The sequence below is a fragment of the Eulemur rufifrons genome, chromosome 1, assembly GCF_041146395.1.
Source record: "Eulemur rufifrons isolate Redbay chromosome 1, OSU_ERuf_1, whole genome shotgun sequence".
Lineage (NCBI taxonomy): Eukaryota > Metazoa > Chordata > Mammalia > Primates > Lemuridae > Eulemur > Eulemur rufifrons.
In genome coordinates, this window is record NC_090983.1 from 39,106,799 (window position 1) to 39,124,203 (window position 17,405).

Consider the following 17,405-nt stretch of genomic DNA (forward strand, 5'->3'; position numbering starts at 1 on the left):
ACAAAATTATGTCTGTGTTATGAATACAACCGTATAAAACAGGCCTAAGAAGGAAGATTGGTAAGAAACACCACAAAGGTTACAAGAGTGGTTGCATAAGGTGGCAGGAATATTGACAACCCGCCCCTATCCTGAGGGCTGAAATGTCAGCTGCTTGTCTGTCAAGACTGTCTGGTCCCTCCCCCACCAAGAAAGTTTGCCTGCTCTGTGTTCTTGTGGTGCTTTTCATACATCTCTACTAGAGCACTTATCCCGTTATGTACTTTGTCTGCTTACCTTGTTTCACCTGATAGATTGAGTTCCCCAAAAGGAGAAGATATATTTTTCATATATTTTAGCAGAGTGCTTGGCACACAAAAAGTACCCTATTCGGTGTTTATTGAATGACTGAGTGAAAGGTCTCTATTTTAGGCTCTGTGGGTAGTATGATATCTGCTGCAACTACTCTGCCTTTGTAAAGCAAAAGTAGTCACAGACAATAAATAAATGAATAAGCATGAGTGTGTCCCAATAATATTTTATTTATGGACAAAAAACGTGAATTTTATAAAATTTTCAAGTCATGAAATTCTTTTTTTTATTTTTTCCAACTATTTAAGAATATAAAAACTATGCTTAGAATGGACTGTACAAAAACAGGAGGTGGTGGATTTGGTCTGAGGGCCATAGTTTGCTAACCCTTGCTCTGAGTCCTTCAAATTAACCATCACAGTTCTCAGTCTGGGCACCGTTCCACTGTCATGGAGATGAGGTTATGGGATAAAGCCTATCACCCAAACTATTTAGCATGCCAGTGCACCAAGACAGTTCTGCAGGAACCTGGAGTGACTGTTAGAGATAGCCCACTCAACAGCACAAAGCAACCTCGCCTCACAATAATACATTTCAAAGTCATAGCTTTGTATTCATTGACAAATTTACCAATTAATTTCTTAGGCAGAGGATGTGAAAGGTGTGTGATAGGTTTGCTATTAATATTTAAAATTAGGGTCAGTGAGCAGACCGTGAGTGGTTAATCTGGGAAAAATGCGGACCTGTGCATTCAGGAAGGCTGCAAGATCCATCAAAGAGCCTGCCTCCAAATGCAGTCTGTGTGCCAGATAGCTTTTGATCTGTTACAAATAAAGGAATTTAAAATTCCCAAACAAAGCAAAACTCCAGAGGATAGTGTCAAGGTAATGGGATTATAGCACTGAAAACAGGTCAATGGAAAGGCACCTGCCTTTTAAATCGACACAAATAGCTCAGAAGTGCTGGGCTGCTGCTTTTCTTAACCTAGAAGTGTTTCTGGAGCTTGGTAGAAGGCCACTCTCTACATAAAATTTGTCTTTGTTGTTGAAAACAGGCATTAGCTGCTTCTTGAGTATCTCTCAGAGAGGTCACTAGGGGGATTTGCCAGACTTCAAAGCAGGAGAAAGAAAAAGCTTCACAATAACACACTCTGGCATCTGTATAAATATGTCGACTGCCCCATATATCTCGTATTTATCTCACACTCACTAGGGTCCTGAAAAGTTGAAGAAAATCAATGCTGACATTTTAGGAGAGTTCAGTAGATGGTGTGCCAGCAACAGCTAACTGCCACTGCCATGTCTTGGGACAGTTCTTTGACTTACTCATGCCTCAGTGTGCACGTTTGTAACATGAGGTGGCTGGATCAGACTCTGAGGTTCTCTTCTGCTGTATGATTCTGGGATTTAAGATAGTCTCATAGACTTTTATAACCTGAATTTCACCAGAATCTCAGTTATATTTGGGTATGGAAAGAATATGATGTCATTTTTGCAGTGTTCTGGCCAAAAGTGTTTAACCTGGATCTAATCATGAGAAAACAATTAGGCAAATTCACATTATGAGAGTCTAGAAAACAACTGGCCTGCACCCTTCAAAAATGCCACCATATGAAAAATAAAATTCTTTAAAATGTTTAAAAGGCATGGGGGCTATTCCAGATGAAAAGAAACTAAAGAGACATGATAACATACAAAATTGGGGTGCTTGGAGTGATTTAACTAGGGACTATATTTTAAACAACATATATAATATATAACTATATATTATATCATATATAAGAATGATGGTGTGGTTATGTAAGAGAATGTCTTCGTTCTTAGGAAATACAAGCTGAAATGTTTAATGGTCATGCCATGGTATCTGCAATTTACTTTCAAATGGTCCAGAGGAAAAAAAGTGTGTGTGTGTGTGTCTGTGTGTGTGTAGAAAGATAAGGCAAATGTGGCAATGTTAGCAACTGGAGAATCCAGAAGAAGAATATAAAATATTTTGTTGTACTAGTCTATCCACTTTTCTGTGGGTTTGAAATTTTCTAGTATTAAAAGTTGGGGGAAATCACGTGTCTGTCTTCCTATTAGGGCAGGTGTCCTGGAAGAATGGAAGAAGACTGAGGGAAGGTGAGTTGGGGCCTGGGGAAGAGCATTGTTTCCTTTGGAAGAGGTCGAGATCTTAGACATACACAAAAATGAGATCTTGGAGCGTGGGCTAGACAGATGAGAAGGTCAGAGGACTATTCTCCCAGGTCCCACTTTTCTTAGAGATGAAACTAGAGAAGAGCGTTTGCTAGGGCCCAAAAAGAAGAAAAGCCACATTTCCAGATCTGACCAGAGTAATCCCCCATGGGGCAAAGGACTCAGTACCTAGGAAAATACTAAAAAGACCCTCTTAAAGCTGCAGGTGCCATCCATACTTGGAGACACTGGGACATCACCTGGAAGACTGAGGTAGTTGTTCCAGAGTACAGAAAATCTAGATAGATTTGATCAGAAAAGTCACTGTGGCACATTTGAAGCATCACTAGATTCATTCTGAAAGGACTGAGTTCCTAGGAGAATAAATTTGAGCAACCCAAGGAATGTGGTGGCTGTGATGTTAAAGAAAGACAAGAAGCCAGTTAGGACAGAGGTGAGTAGAGTCCAGGCCTGTTTAGAAGGTGCCCCAATGGGAACCCCAACCAGATGAGATCACCCACCTCAGCCTGGTGAAGTCACTATCCAAGACAGATTTGAACAACAGATGTTTTGGGCAGACACAGCAGTTCTTGACTTTATATCTGGCACCACGGGGGACAAATCTTAGGGAAGCATGTTAGAAAAAAGTTTACATCTAAAAACATAGAGCAATAGTTCTCACATATTAATGAGCATTAGAGTTGCCTGGAGGGCTTTTAAAACCCAGCTTGCTGGGCCCCACTTAAGAGTTTTTGATTCACTAGATATGAAGTAGGACCCAAGTATTTGCATATTTAGCAAATTCCCAATTGATGCTGACATTGTTGGTTGGGACCACACTTTGAGAACTGACATAAAGGAAAGGAAATGAAAGAAGGGTCACATCCAGCAAACTGTGCCAGATAAAAAAAGGAAAAAAGACCGATTTTTCCTAAGCTTCTTTAAGAACTGGCTTAAAGTATTTAACACTTGGCTGACTCTTCAAAAAAGCATTAGGGTGACAATAGAGTAACAACGAAGAATGTTCTTTTGCTGTGGAAAGAAACGTTACCTAAGGGATGGAAAGAAAAGGTGGGGGAAGACAGCACCATGAGGAGCAGTCAGCAGAAGTCCTGGTCCTCAGCAGGCTCCTAAAGCCATGGGATTCAGTGAAGGAATCTGCTGAGGGCAATTCTTCAACAGAAACCTACAAACTACCCTCAGGAGACAGCATTTGTAGGCCCGGGCTATGACTACCTCCCTCAGCCAAGGAGACCCACCCCGTAAGGCAGAATGGACTGTTTCCTGAGGACTTCCATGACACCTGTACCAGGTAAATACCACCTGAAAACCAGGTAAGTAAACTAATATCCCACTGGCTTACAATACTCTTTTCATTATAATAAGGGCTACCACTTATTAAATGTTTATCAAGTGCCAAGCCCTATGCCGAGTTCTTTATGAACATTGTCTTAATGCTCACCGTCACTCCATGGCCTGCATTATTACAATTATTATAATCTTACAATTATAAGAAATCTGACCTTTAAACAGGTTGCGTATCTTGCCCACGGTCACGCAGCAAAGTAAGAATTTAGGTAGTAAGTGCCTTTTCATTTTTCTTCCTGGGGATAGGAAGTTCCACCCAGGAAATAGGAGGAGTAGGGGCAGAAACCAGGAGGAGGGAGAAGGAATGTGGAGCAGGAGAGAACAACAGATGCCCACTGCAAACGACAAGCTTTAGCACTCATGAAAACCCAGCAGCTCCTTCTGAAGCCATCCTATGAGAAAAGCTTCCATCCATAAACTGGCCTATTTTCATCTTGGTCTTCTTAGTTAGAAATCCCTCAAAATATAAAGCAAATAAAGAATTCCTGACTTTCATATTTCTCTTAAAACCTGTTGCCTAATCAACAAGGCTGAGTTTGCAGTTCAAGTCTGTTTTCACTACATAGTGCCAACAGCTAGACCTCAAGCTCTTCAACTGCCGGTGACCCTGTGAAGGCAAGAATGCCGAGTATTCTTGTGGATGTGACTTGGTGTGTTTTGGTTGGGAGAGGCAGGCAGGCAAGCATCAAAAACACGAATAATAGCCTGCAGCATGGGCTTAAAGAGCTTTGATCTGTTTGTAAAGCTGGTAAAAACTGCTCCACGGGAGCCAAAACCTAATCCAATACTGTAAAGGAACATTTACTAGAGAGCAGCTTCCCTCCCCTCCCGGGTAGGTATTTGCATGAGGTATAAAATTGCTAAATATCTGAGGAAGAAAAAAAGCTGGGAATCTTATAGCTTAACTAAGAGTCACATTAATGCCCCAAGCCAAGTTTAAAGCAGCCATGACTTCAGCCTCAAGGAAGGACTCCAAGTGTTGCCACTGTGAGAACTTGCTTATTTTTATCTTCTTTAGACTATTTGATCATTTTGAGCAAAAACAAAAACATATTTATATGTTAACTCTGGAAAGAAAATTTACTTCTTTCTGGCCCTTTTTGATAAAAATAAAGTAGAAATGCATCTCAACTTTTTACAATTCAATGATAATATTTTATCTTGAACACTTACCTTCTAAATTATTGGTTTCTTCTCAGGACACTACAGTTCCTGAAAAAATAATGGGCAAATACTGAATAGCTGTAAAGGGGATAAATGTCAATTAAGCTAGCAAAGCACTAGGTGTGAGCACCTAGGAAGGGGGTCTTTTAATTCTCCTGGTATTTGCTCAAAAAATAAATGTCATAAAAAGATGTTTCATCATTCACGCTGAGTTTCCTAAGGAGTGATATCACATGATCTTAAGTAGGAAGACACTGCCGGCCAGTAGAATTCAATGAAAAGCAATAGATAATCAACTCAAAGCAAGTTTTCTATTTTATGAAAATACGCACTGCTATATGTAGTTTCATGGTTAAGACCCATGTGATGTGTCTATAGTTTTACTTGCAGTCATTTCTCTTTCGTCTATCAGTTGATCACATGCCATGGAAGAGTTGGAAGCAGGTGGCAGGGCCCTGAATTGCTGTAAAAATGGCAGCAAGCCCATGAGGGAAGCAGGCAGAAGAAGAATGTCGTGGGGGAACATAAGGACCTACAATCATGATAATAAGGAGCACAACCCAGTAGAAAGAGATTATTGCTTTTGAAATATTTAGCTCGCAGTTGCAAGACAAAAATAGGTATACTGTGCCATATACGGTTCTTAAAGCCATTAGTTAACTCATTGCATTCAACTCTTCCAAGTCTTTCAGTAAGACATGACTTAGAGATCACGGCTGAAATTCCCATACAGGGGAGGAAGCCTCCATGCCCAGCAGAGCCAGGCCTGCTGCCAGCACGTACTACCGCCAAGGAGTGACGGATCTGATGTGTGAGCTCGGGAGAAGGACTCAGTCATGCCCAGCGCTGCACCTTTGGAAGGAGCTCGTCTTCTGCTGCCTTCTCCTTGGCCGTTCTGTGGGCCTCCAGCCTGTTAGGGTGGGAAAGTGTAATTCAAGTGAGAAAGTATTGGGGAGCCCCCTGGGCAGCAGATCTGCCCTTTGTTCTGCATCTTCTGCACAGGAGGCCTCCACCAGCAGAATGGAGCCTAGGGTGGTAAGCAAAGAGGTAGGTCGTAGGCCTGAGGAAAATAACAGGTCACCGTTTGAACTTGACCTTCCAGATCTTTATGAAATTACATTTGTCAAGGTAGGGAGTTAGAACATATTTGATTTATCACTCTGTAAACCTGATAGTAATTTTATAATATTTAGGCATCTGGCCTGTGGGCTTCCCGTGGTACTCTCGGCCTGGCCCCTGCCCATGTTAGTTAGGAGCAAGCCTGCTGGTCTGGGCCCTCACCGGTGGGTACCTCGTGGTTGTCTCCTTGTGTCAGACCCCTCTCCAGTAACTGCGGAGTATTCTCCGTGTCTACAGGTGCTCACAGTTCAGATTTTATCTGTATCAACGGCACTCGCCTTCCTCTAATGCCCCTAATAAACACCTGGTGCTTATCACTTATTGTGGATTTTTAGATGTTCAGGGGCTTAGAGCTTAGCATTTAGTCTCTTTTTGGGTTCTTTCTATATTCTGCTCAGTCTTTTTAGTGAGAAAATACAGTTTCTAAATTGAGGATAAGCCTCCAAAGTCACAGAGACATGTTCTGTGTAGCATTATCAAATGCCCCTGCTGGCTGAGACGGGCTGAGCTTCACAGCTAAACCGCTTCACACCTAGTCCCTGGTCCTCAGCTGCCCAGAGGAGGCCCCGGCTACCGGCTGCCTGTGCGGATCAGGGAAGGAGGGGGAATCTAAGCTGAGATTTACATGCATTTCTCTATATAGGAGGGAGTTCTCAGATTATAGCCAAAATGTATGAAGCACCAGGTGGATTAATTACAAACACAAAGAAAAAAAAAAAGCCACGTACAAGTTTGTACTGGAGAACCCCACAGATTGCCAAAGATTGTAATCCCTGGTATAGAGTCGAAAGCTCTCTCCGAGGACTGGTTCCTACACGGCAGTTAGAGTGGGGACGCGCTAAGCGACAAAACACAGAAAAACAAGAAAGTATTTGTTCCTAGCCACATCCCTGTGGCTGTCATACTCTTGGTGATCAAGATGATTCACTAAGAGATTAAGTTAGAGACAATTGTGGAATGAGGGTTATTGTGGCATTCACAAGTCCCTGCATAACCCAAAAAGATGACAGTCCTGTTTCTAATTCTGTATGCAAATTTTTCCTCCGTGGAAGTATCTGAAAGCAAAATTGGTCCATTGAGCTAATCACTAAATAGGGCACTTCAGTGTGCTCTAGTTCTGACATCTAATCAGCAATACAGCTGCATTTAAATACTGAAGACTTAAAGGATTTTGGCTTCTGAAGCAAGGGATTTTCCAGATAATCTTGCCTATAAGGTCCTTGACTTGTGCCATCAAATGCTGCCAACTGTGATCCGCAGGAAATAACAGTGCAGTACTTACATATCTGTTTTTCTCCTGTGTACTGTGTAAGCTTAGGAGTTTTTCATTATAATTAGCATTTGCTAGTGAAAAGCTCATTTCTCCATTTTGCTGTTGACCCGATAGAATCCAAATCTGCAAGAAACGTCTGTGTGTGTGTGTGTGTGTGTGTGTGTGTGTGTTGTCTGTGTGTGTGTGTGTGTGTGCTCCTCCTCTCCTCTGCCATTAACTCCAACACCAGGCAAGGCACTGTGTCATGGCGTGGCCCTCAGAACAAGTCAGCAGGTTCTATGCAAAAACCTCAAAAGCTGGAGCTCGGGCCAAGATATTGCTTTTTCTATGATCTTTTTTTTTCTCTGAATGGAGAGAATCTAACAGAGCAGAAACCAAAATTTACAATTATGCTAAAATAAAAATGCTTCTAGGTTATTGCAGTGTAGATTATGCAAAAAAGGAATCATTAGGATAGAACAATCATCTTCCATTAAATAAGCCTAAAATAAGGAGCTTGAGGGTTTAAAAAAAAAAAAGAAAAGAAGAAGAAAAGAAAAAGACACACTAAGAGGTTGCTTTCGGTGCCCCCTGCCGGAACGCTGCTAATTATGCTTGTTGGAATATTTAGCATAATTAGTCTTTAGCTGCCCATTTCAGTTTTGCTTGAGATATAAATGTCAAGTCAAAGCTATTAAAAACTGTGTTCTTGAGAAACACATACTCAGAAGAATTGCCCAGGTAGCAAATGCACTACTGGAAATCACAAATGCCACTGAATATTTGTATTGTTGTGCCGGTTGGATGCGCTAATTACTATAATTCTTTTATAGCATATAAACTCTGGCCTGGTTGGTAGCCACAATAAAATTAATTTTTATGTTAATTAGCCTCCCATTCAAGTGCAAGCACAAAGTCACAAACTCTGCCCAGCCCTTCCTAGGGTTATTTCCTCTCAAGAGCCTGGCCTGTGTACCTCAGGTGAGTGTTTCCTATGAAGCAGCAGGGTTCTCCTGGCCCTGAGGTGCTGTAAACCAGGCATAGGATTTACTGTCCATCAGCTCAGATAAAAATAGATTTCTCACCCCACAGGCAGCGTGAGTATCCCTGGCTAGTGTCAACAGAAAATGCAGTCTGGTGTCGCCAGCTGAGCAGAGGGCCCTTCTGCCCATTTTGCATTTATCACAGCCACCTCCCTTGGGAAGTTGAGAAATTCCTGTGGGTGGGAGGGAGGCAAATTTCCTCCCCACTACAGGGGAAGCTGTCGCTGCCCCATCAGCTTCCAAAGCAGCTTTGATCGGAGCCTGGAGCTGGGGAAAGAGACACCAAGGCCAAGGGAAGAAAACAGCCTAGGGAAGGGAGTCCCAGCCCAGGCAGTGTCAGGAAGAGTCACCAGCAGCAGGGTGTGACCCATTGTGGGCCGAGTCCTGGGGTTTATAGATTCACAGGAGCTCAAAGGGCCTTTCCCTGCCCTCATTTTACAGGCGAGGAAACTGAGACAAAGGAAGGCATGAGACTTCCAACGTTGTGCAATGAGCTGGTGGCAAAATGGATGTGATGTGTGTACAGGGCTCTTTTAATCATGTCCCGGTTCACAAAAGTGAGAAAGGATGAGGTCTGCTCTGACCAGGTTGACAATCAAGTAAACATGCCTAGTTTTTCAGAAAAGAATAATATTTGTTAAAATATGCAAATGAAGCTTGAGAATAGTGTGCAAATGTGAGCATGAATAAATGTGGTCTGTGAGTAGGAGGAGGGAAGCCCGTGAAGAGGCAGGCCGGACCAGACGTCTGGCACAGTTCTCAAATAAAGCTCAGCCTTTTGGTTGTCTAATCATTTCTTTCAGTGATATATAAGATTAGGTTCCATAAACCTTGTTTAAGGTGCAGAGAATCTGCCCACCTTCAGGCTCAGAAGTGATTGAAGGTGGCAACTGAACTTAAAAGATGAGAACTTCCTAGAATTGCCAAGGGGAGGCATACTGCCCAATCTCTGTAAGTGGAGCCCAGGGTCCTTGTCTGGTCACAAACCAATTAAGTTAAGTGCTACTGAAATTGCTTTTTATCATCTAGATAAGAAGCAGTTCACAAGTGAGATAACAAGGCTTAACACTTAAAAGCTTATTCCTAAACCTGGGCCTAGTGACTTAATAGTCACACTAAGACCCATAGAACACATTTGCGACTTGGAAATAAGTTGTCAAAGAATGGGAGGGCTCTGGGGGATCTTGGATATTAGAACTGTGTAACAGCTCCTCAGTCTCCATAAAATTGTTCAGAATTGCTGATTGCAGCTCCTTAATAATTCCACTGACGACCATGTCTACTTACATCAAAGGAACTGAATCTAATCTGAATGGCTGGGCCGCACCCCATGTCAGCCTTTGCCTGACAGAAAAACAAGATTGCCCAGATCAACCAGCTGTCCGTTGTTTTTTCTGCCTAAAATATCCACTTCCTTTGGGAAACTGCTCCCCACTACCCCGGCCGTGTAGGGCACAATTCCGAGTACCATGGTGCCATGCTCCCCTGGCCATAGGAATGGCTTTTCTTTCATTTTTCCCAGATATTTATGAGCACGTTGTTTTGGCACAGAGACTTCAGCAGTGAGCAAGACAGGTCACCTTTCTGCCTGCATGGAGTTTATGTTCTGCTGGAAGAGGCAAACAGTAATCATGTAGAGTAACAAGTAAATAATCTATTTCCTAACAACAACCATGAGTGTCTGGAAGAAAATAAAGCAGGGTGACAGAGGGAGACTGCCTGGGGGACCCTGAAGAAGTCGCGTTGGAGCGGAGACCTGAATGACGAGAAAAATCCTCCAGGCATGGAAATACCTGGGAAGGAGCATGTAACCTGTGATTAGACCCTACAAACCTTCCCCAGCCACAGCTATTGGTCCAGAATCCAAGCCAGGCCAATCAGGAATATGTTATCTGAAGCCGAAGAGAAGGGTCTAATCTTTTGGGTCATGGACTGGCTGCCAAAACTCATCTTCTCCATAGGATGGAGAAAGTCCATGTGCGGGTCAGAGAGTGAAGCCAAGAGGAGTGCGTCCCTAGATGCAGCATACCCTGACGCCAGACCACCCTGTCGCAGACATGGAGTGTGCCCTGAGGATCCCCCGTCAAGAAAGGACCTGATTTCCATTTGTGAGGAGTGTGCTTAGCTGTGCTTAGTGTGGACAGCCTCCAGCTATCAGCTCCACCAGGGCCCACCAGGCTTCAGACTGAGGTCACACTCTTCTCAGGAGCCTCGGCCAATGACTGAGCAAGGTCATGACAGCCAAGGTCACAGTTCTTCTCCAGGGTCCCAAGGTACAAGGCCTACCCCAGAGGTCCTCAAGCTTTCTCAGTTCATGGCACTCAGCAACTCAGTAATTTTTTCATGGTACCCCATAAGCCAAAAGAAATGCCTACAGTTCCCTTTATTAAATAGTTAGGTCCAAACATGTTAACAGTAGTAGTTTGTGCCATGTCTGACATATGTTACTGTGTTTCCCTGCAAAATTAAAAATATCCTGCAGTGCCCTTGAGTGTTCACCCTGGCACCTTGGAGAGTCTGGGGACACAGTTGTGGAACTGTGGTCCTGGCCATTTCTACCCAACGCAGGACTCCTCCAGAGCTCCCCAGTGGACCAGTGGAGACGGTGCCAGATCTGTTTTGCACGCTGATGGCTCCTTCCCAAGTCTGCTTCCTCCCTTCCCCTTTCACTAGTGTTACTACCCGATAAAACTTTTGCACTCCTAACTCCACCTGTGTATCTACTCCTGGAAGAAATCAACCTGTAACTTATCTCTTGGCCTTCAGTTTTTTTGAAAAATGAATTCCCTTTTTTAAAAAACATAAACTATTTTGAATTGGATTACTGTCACAGATTGTCAAAAGGGCCCTAAAAATATGCCAAGACAAGTGGATGGCTTTGGTCTCTCCTCATGACAAATCTAGAAAATGAGTAGAATTGAGAATCCAATTTTCATTCTAATTAAGAGGAAAACAAGATAGTTGTAAGGGTTTTGTCTTAGCAAATGCTTTAAACTGTACTGCTTCTTACACCTTCTCACTAAGCCCATGTTTTGGACAAAGGATGTAAACTATGTGCTCATTTTGAGCCTTGGGAGAGAATAGACATGCCAGATTTACTGATATATAAGAGCAATTGTTTTATTGAAAGATAATTGAAAGTTTGGTTTCTCAAGATATTGTCTCTGGTAGTAGAATTAGCAGAGCACACAGACTCGGGACCCCCGTTGGGGTGTTGTGAAATGTGTACAGGGATTGAAATTGGGAAGTAATGAACAGGCAACTTCCATGATGTGAAATAGGCTGCCCCACCAAAACAGGGATCCTAGGCTGTTTTGACAGATACTCACCTCTGTATCTAATAGTGGAAATAATATCAGCAGAATAATTTATTTTAAGCAACGATCTCAATTGTCCCAGCATTACATCTATAGCTTGTCATTACTTTCCAGTACTTTATGACCTCAGACACTTTTATTAAATCAACACCCACCCCCGGCCCAAAACTAACTGGTTCCCTATGACTAACTAACCTGAGCCTCTTCTAGTACTTTGGTTCCTTGTCATTGGTGCCTTTGTAAATCCCAGAACTTTGCACTCTCAACTAAATTAGTTTGTGAGTTTATTTGCATCAAGCCCAGTCCAATTCCCCATCTGCAGCAATTTTCCTTTGCATTCCCACTCTCCACCCCAGGGTCCCAGCCCCTCTTTCTGGGTGAGCTGGAAAACTTGCTATCATCAGTTTCTCTCCTCCACAATGGACAGCCCCCCACCACCAGACTTTTCCCTCCGCACATGACCACTTCATTTCCCTGCTTAAAATCTTTTTGATTATTCCTTGGAGTGGCATGCCCACCCTGGCCCCAGTGGGCTTCTCTGGCCTCGCGCTCAGCTGTTCATTGCCATGAATTCGATGTTCTGCCACACAGGGTTTCCCACACTTTTCTTTCTTTCTTTCCTTTGTCCCTCTATTTATTTATTTGTTTATTTAATTTCAGAATATTACAGGGGTACAAACGTTTAGGTTACATATATTGCCTTTGCACAGCCCGAGTCAGAGCTACAAGCGTGCCCACCCGCAACACAGTGCACACCACAGCCATTAGGTATGACTATACCTATCCGCTCTCTCCCCCTCCCACCTGGGTCACACTGATGAATGTTACTTCCATATGTACACAGAAGTGTTGATCAATTAGTACCAATTTGTTGATGAGTACATGTGGTGCTTATTTTTCCATTCTTGTAAGACAACACTTAGGAGAATGGGCTCTAGCTCCATCCAGGATAATAAAAGAGGTGTTAGTTCACCATTGTTTTTTGTGGCTTAGTAGTTCTCCATGGAACACATATACCACATTTTATTAATTCACTAGTGTACTGATGGGCACTTGGGTTGTTTCCACATCATTGCAATTGTGATTTGTGCTGCTATAAACATTCTAGTGCAGATGTCTTTTTTATAGAATGTCTTTTTTTCCTTTGGGTAGATGCCCAGTAATGGGATTGCTGGATCAAATGGTAGTTCTACTTGGAGCTCTTTGAGGTATCTCCATATTGCTTTCCACAGAGGTTGTACCAGTTTGTAGTCCCACCAGCAGTGTAGGAGTGTTCCTGTCTCTCTGGATCCACACCAACATTTGTTGTTTTTGATCTTTCAATAAAAGCTATTCTCACTGGAGTTAAGTGATATCACATTGTGGTATTGATTTGCATTTTCCTGATGATTAGAGATGTTGAGCATTTTTTCACTCTTTCCCACTCTTTTCTAAACAATCCAAGCCCTTTCTTGCCTCAAGTTCTTTCTTTTTACTGTCCCTTCCACCTGCTTCACCTATTTCCCTCTTCTGTACTCAGACTTAACTTTTTTTTTTTTTTTTTTTTGTTGAGACAGAGTCTCACTTTGTTGCCCAGGCTAGAGTGAGTGCCGTGGCGTCAGCTTAGCTCACAGCAACCTCAGACTCCTCGGCTTAAGCGATCCTACTGCCTCAGCCTCCCGAGTAGCTGGGACTACAGGCATGCGCCACTATGCCCGGCTAATTTTTTCTATATAGATTTTTAGTTGTCCATATAATGTCTTTCTATTTTTAGTAGAGACGGGGTCTCACTCAGGCTGGTCTCGAACTCCTGACCTTGAGCAATCCACCCGCCTCGGCCTCCCAGAGTGCTAGGATTACAGGCGTGAGCCACCGCGCCCGGCCCAGACTTAACTTTTAAGGCTCACTTCAAATATCACCTCATCTCAACAGCTCTCTCCAGGCAGCACAGATCACGTGACATCCTCTGTGCTCCTTTCATGCTTTGCATTAAGCTATTTCCACTTCAGTTATCATTTCCATGGCTCTTTCCCTCGGAAACCTCAAGTAACTCCTGGAGAAGATCCTGTGTTTTTCAACACTGTATCACTGCTTCTAGCACAAAGTAATGGCTCTATAACAGTTTGGGGAATTCAACTGAATGCGTTTGTATAGAGTAATCTTATTTGCTTCAATATCTAAAAGGGTCACTCTATGAAGGCTGACAGTTTCCTGGGACAATGTAAGAGAACTTCATGAAACCTATTCCTGGGGTCACATTTAATGAATATATTCCTAAACCAATAGAAATGATTAGCTTACCAGATCAGACCTCCTTCCACTCCCACCTCTTTGTGGCAGTCTTCCTCTTTTTGTGTCGCCAGCCCCCAGCACACTGCTGGGTACAGAGGAAGTGCTCAATAATTGTTGAGCGGATATTTGAGGAATGATTAAATCATGTATAAAAATACACATATGTTACATATCAGAATTTTAATCAGAGTCTTAAATAAAAGTAAGACAGCTGCAGTATGTTCAACTTTTCTCTTCTAGAATTTACCTGAATCTTCAAAAAGTTCTACCTATCAATTATATTTTTCTCTCCAAAACTATGTCATAAATTGGCAGCAATGTTTCTGACAGAACATAAGAATTTGGGAGGGAAGCTATTTCTCTGCCAAGTGAGTATTGCATCATTGACACTGAATGCAGTTGGCATCATCAGTAACATTAATGGTAAGTACATTGGGTTTTTTCTTAAATGTGTGGGAAGCCCAAGTGAATTTCGTAACCCAATCATTAGTGGATGAAGCCAAGCTTGAAAACACAACTAGACAAGAAGTTACGTCTGTGCTCTGTACTATCTGTCCCCAGGCATTTTATTGCCATAGTTAATGCACATGACAATAAACACTTAAAAAGTCTAAGAAAAAGAGCTTTTAATGAAGGCAAGCCCAACCTAGGATGGAAGAATTTTCAGACATAAGTGTTTAATTCTGTTTAACGGAGAACTAAACCTGAGATAAAGCGCTTCAAGCATTTCCCCAAATATGTGCTGTTGCACAAGCAAGGGGGTTCCCTCCATCGGTTTAGACACGAGAAAGGATGGATTTGATTTGGGCCCCTGTACACGCTGGTTAGACCTCACCTTTCTGACACTGCTCATTCTCATCCAGAAGCAGCATGCATCCTCTAATGAAGAGAGTCCTCGTTATAAGCCAACCCAAACTGCACTTCTGTTAGTGTTAAATGCTCTTTTAAAGTTAAAAGAAATACAGTAGACAAAGCTGTGGGAACTCAGTCCTATATTTCCCTTCCCTTTGGAGCCTTCCCCGCAGGCAGCAGGGGAGAGCTACCGTACCATCATGGCCTTATTTAACGCTTCAGTCATTTTTCACACTCTTCTAGAAGCAACTCTGGGCTCTAGTTCAGGTATATCAGCAGGTGCCCTGGGACTTCACACCTGCCGTGATGGAAGACATAAACATAAGTTAATTAAGTCTATTGTTCAAACAATTTGTTTCTCACTGAGGTTGTCTCACTTGCAACCACTTCTGCACAATTTTATTTCCAGAAGTATACTGCCGCTTTCATTCTGGTATGAGGACTCCTTCTTTAGAAATTCATTTTATTTCTGAGACTCGAAGGTCACTGACAGAATAACACTTAAAAAAAAAAAAAAAAAAAACCTATTGCTAATGGATGACAAACAAGCTGTTTTTTTAAAAAGTATGTGGTAGTTGTATTTTTTTTTCCTAGCTGTAAAGTTCCTCAGAGTAATATCACTAAGGTGAAACTAGAATAAGTCAAATGTTGAAGATTTAGTATTGTGTAGCATTCTTACTCAAAGTCAAGACTGAAACTGCTTTTGAAAAGCTTTCATAGCCTCTGTGGCAGAGTGAAGCATGGAAAATGAATGGAAGGCTTCGTCTGAGGAGAAAAATGTAGGCAAGAGATACACGGAGGGAGGTTTAAAGCATGCTGCTTTGTTTGCGTACAAAAGGATCAAAGGACATTTCTCACATTAATTGCTTCTATTTTTACCTTGCATCCTTATTGTGCTCCAATTCATCTCTCTAACTGATGTTCTGGAAACTCTTTTTGTTCCCCTCGTCACATGCCACATCATTTCTGCCTTGGGTCACCTGTCCTCCCTCCCTGTCTGTCACTAGATTCTGTATTACAGGGCAGCAGAGGCCAGCTGTCACCATGTACTGCCCTTCCGTGTTGTAACGATGCCCGCAGGAGGCAGCTGACCAGCCAGGACCTCGTCTCCCAGCCTCCCCTGCAGTAGGTTGAAGCCCAGTGACTGAGTCCTTCCCAGTGGAAAGGGAGAGGAGGGTGCACTGTCCCTCCAGACCTAGCCCACCATACCTTCAGTGCAATCCTCCAGGCTCTGGCTTTCTGCCTCAGAGGCAGGACATTGACACTCTCTCATGGTGACATTGGAAGCCATCTACTGAGGTGGAAGAGCCTCCATCAGCCTGGAACCCTCAAGGATTCCCCCTTTTGTCTTCCTTTCTCCCACTGGTAGACTTTCTATAAGCAAGACAAAGACTTCATTTGTGTTATGCCACCGAGATTTCAGGGGCTACTTATTGAAACAGCTAATGGTAACTAGGGTATCAGTGCCCTAATATACGAGGACAACAAAAGAAATCAAAGCCTACTACTGTAATCATTCATGCCACAACTATTTATTGAGCACCTACTATATACCAGGCCCTACACTAAGCGTGGGGGCTACACAGATATAGTAGAACCGTTACAGAGTTTACACAGAAGTCCCCTAATTTTTAAATCATCTTGTTCTCTTAAGAACACCTATTTTATTGAGCTCCACCTGACATTTCTGAAGTGAGAAAGTACTGATGCCTATTTTACACATGAGAAAACTATGACCCAGACAGGATGTGGCATTTGAGTAAACCAAATGCAGATCTCCCTGATAGAGCTTACTACACAGCACAGTCTGTGGAGCCAACCATGAAAAGCAGAACTGGCTTCTCCATGAGTCCTACTGGGTCAAGAACAGAACCAAATTTTCCAGTTACTAAACACGTTAGACCTCAGCTACTCACTCAGAGAGGGTTTGAAGCAAAAGAGGTTAAGAGTCAATGAATAACTAGAAATACTTTTTTAAGATGGATAATACAGGAATCCAGGGTTTCCTTCTTTGCCATATCTTTATATAACTTAAAAAAATAACTCATTTTAGGAATCATCTGCATTTAATCACTTGTTTTTGCAATTTAAAACAATAGCCTATATGAAGAAAGGAGGCATAGCTAATTCAGATGGGGGTGAAACCTGAAACCTATACATTTTGGAGATTCCCTTTAAGGAAGAGAAAACAAAATTATAAAAGCAAAATTTTGACACAGGACCTAGAAAGGGCTCTAGAGGATGGAATTTTGTTTCATTGCTTTTATGGCAAATCCACACAAAAGCTAAAATTTTTTAAATCAGGTGACTTATTAAAAGAAGGATTGAGAATTTTCTAGATATGATCTTACCTTGATCCCTAGCTCAATTAATTATAAATCAGTTGTCTATAATCAGACAGAACAATAATCCATCAAAAGTGTATTTTTGAGGTCCTATTTTCTGAACCATGTACGATGTATGCTTCTGTTTTGAATATCAATTCGTATCTGCTTATATAAGAGAAGACATCATTTTTCTAATGAGAACACAAGTATAGATATTGGAACATAAA